This window comes from Acomys minous, assembly GCF_964271855.1.
Source record: "Acomys minous genome assembly, chromosome: 11".
In the NCBI taxonomy this organism is placed as follows: domain Eukaryota; kingdom Metazoa; phylum Chordata; class Mammalia; order Rodentia; family Muridae; genus Acomys; species Acomys minous.
Genome location: NC_140492.1, coordinates 70,279,429 through 70,282,284, shown reverse-complemented (window position 1 = coordinate 70,282,284; position 2,856 = coordinate 70,279,429). Strand labels below are relative to the sequence as shown.

The 2,856-nt window shown below is 47.0% G+C and overlaps 1 pseudogene across 1 annotated transcript; it reads left to right on the top strand.

The window, feature by feature from the left end:
• Positions 1-1,461: 1,461 nt before the first annotated feature.
• Positions 1,462-1,837, top strand: LOC311608372 (surfeit locus protein 2-like; annotated as a pseudogene). The gene has a single exon. The product of its transcript is annotated as a surfeit locus protein 2-like (transcript).
• The last annotated feature ends 1,019 nt before the right edge of the window (positions 1,838-2,856 follow it).

The window sequence follows — 2,856 nt, the reverse complement described above, 5'->3', positions numbered from 1 at the left end:
GCAGAAAACTAAGAGATCAAAGCTAGAACACATGTTAAGTGGGAGGCAGGTTAAAGAGCCCTTTCCTGGAGGAAGGGACAGTTCCCACACTGTAGAGAGGAAGGATTGTGGTGAGTTGGCAAAGCTGTGGTAAGCATATTTTCTGAGACCAGAGTCTAAGTGGTGGAAATCCTGGACATATGAGAGAAAAGGGCAGGGAAGGTAACTGATGTCATCTTCTAGCCTGTTTCCGGGCCCCACAGTGGTGCTTAGTCTAGTCCTGCGCATAGGGCTCTGCTCTGTAGGCACATCTTGTGCTAATGTAAAAAGCGCAAGTCTTACTTTTAAGGGGATAGGAGATGGTTCCTGTCTATCTTAGTGCGGGTTTTTATTGCCATGAAGCACAACCATGGAAACTTGTAAAGGAAAACATTTAATTGTGGCTGGCTTGCAGTCTTAGAGGCTTAGTCCATTATCAGCATAGTGAGAGGCAAGCCACCCTCCAAACAGACATGGCGCCGGGGAAGGAGTGAGGGAATTCTACATCTGCATCTGCAGGCAGCAGAAGTGAACGGGCCTGAGCTTCTGAGACCTCAAAGGCCACTCTCTAGTCATACACCTCCTCCAACAAAGCCACACCTACTCCAAGGCCACACATCCCTATGAGCCAATGGGAGCCGTTTCCCTTCCAACCACCACACTCTCTTATCTTAGAGTTTCTATTGCTGTGATGAAACACCATGACCAAAAGCAACTTGGAGAGGAAAGGGTTACACTCCCATATCACAGTTCATCACGGAAGGAAGTCAGGGCAGAAACCCAGAGGCAGGAGCTGATGCAGAGACCATGGAGGACTTCTACCTCCTGGTTTCCTTCTTATGGCTTGCTCAGCCTGCTTTCTTATAGAACCCAGAACCACCAGTCCGAGGATGTCCCCCAACCACAATGGTCTGAGCCCTCCCACGTCAATCACTGATTAAGAAAATACCCTGACAGGGGCATCAGTGGGCATCTCTGACCATGGGTGAACTATTTGCTGGTTTGTGGGCCTTCCTGTGCCAGTGCCCCAGCCTGAGGATGCTGCCCAACACTATCAAGGTGATCTGTTCCCTAATTGGTTGTGAGCTGCCCTGCCGTCTGCTGGAGCTTCAGGTCTACATCAGAGCCAAGAAGTACCAGTGGTTGTCAGGTACCTCCTCTGCCTTTGATTGCGTAGCTTTCGAGCCACACGTTGTGCCCAGCACAAAGAATCTGCACCAACCTTTCTACAAACTCACCCTGAGGCACATTACCAAGTTCCCAGAAGAGGTGCTGATGCACACCCAGGGCTGGAGGTACCAGAGAGCACTTCAGCATTAGGAAGAGTGTCAGAAACAAGGTGTGGAGTATGTCCCTGCCTGCCTACTGCACAAGAGAAGGAAGGAGGAGGACCAGATGGATGAGGATGAGCTACCAGGACAGAGAGCAGCTTTCTGTGAGCCTTGAGTGATGACAGTATGACAGACCTATACCCACCTGCGCTGTTCACAAAAAGAGATCTGGGCAGGGCTGAGAACAATGACTCTCCTGTAGACTTTCTGACAGACCAAGAGGATGAGAAACCACAACACCCCAAAGAGAAGGGAACTGGAGAGAGAGAGGAGCAGCCAAGGTGGACAATGGGGGGGGTACATAACTCACAAAGAAGCAGCTCACCTCGTTAACCAAGAAGTTCAAGAGCCATCGTCACCACAAGCACAGGAACTTCGGCTCCTTTAAGCATCTGGGATGTAAAACCTGCAGAGAAGCCTTCGAGTGTCCTTGGAACTGGACACAGATGTCCTGACATTGGTTGTTGCCCAGAGTGAGCCTGGAGGTTCTGTTCCGAAGATGATAGTAGCAGAGAAGTGAAGATTCTTCTCCATGCACGGTTTTGTCTTTGTTGTTGTTTGTTTGTTTGTTTGTTTGTTTGTTTGTTGTAGTCTTCAGTGACCCTTGCTGTAGCTCACTATAGCATCCTGAGTCTGGCCAGGTCCCCATCCTGGTTGATCACCACATAGGATCACACGACACACCACAAATGCCATTATTTATTTTGATGTTTCCAAAGATCAAAACATTTCCAAACACAATTAAGATATAAAATACAGAATAAAAATGAGTTGTTTTTTTTTTGTTTGCTTTTTAATCTATTCCCACATAAAGCTATAGCATTTTCAGAAAGAAAATACCCCATAGGCTTGCCTACAGCCCAATCTTATGGGGGCATTTTCTCATCTGGAGTTCCTTACTCTCAGATAACTCTAGGTTACGTTAATTTGATGCCAAAACTAGCCAACATAGTGACATGGTAGAAACACAGATTCTGGTTTCCCCAAATACTTCAAATAAGTAATGACTTTGCAAATGGTGATGCATACCAGCAGGCGGCTAGCAAACCAAAGCCAAGTTGCCAAAACTAAGGCTGGAGGAGCCCCTCTTTTCCCAAGTTGCTGTTAACTGACTACTGCTGCAGGCACAGAGGCACAGAGTGTCTGAAGGTGACCTATGGCTCAATATGGTACCCAGGTTGAGTTTAAGATGTCAGTAAGAGGAGAAGGTGAGTAGAGGGATAAATAACACTAAGGATGTTACAAAAAGCCATAAGGAAGCATTGTTATTTTATGTTTGCCCAACATTATATAGAATACATATGAGTGAGATTGTGTGTGTGTGTGTTATGTGTACATATATGCCACTTAATGCTGGGTGAGGTGGTGCATGCCTGCAATCCCAGCGCTTGGGAGGCAGAGGCAGGTTGATCTCTGTGAGTTCCAGGCCAGCCAAGGTTACACATAGAAACCCTGTCTCAAAACAAAACAAAACCCAAAAAGTCTATATACTTGAGCTGACAATGCT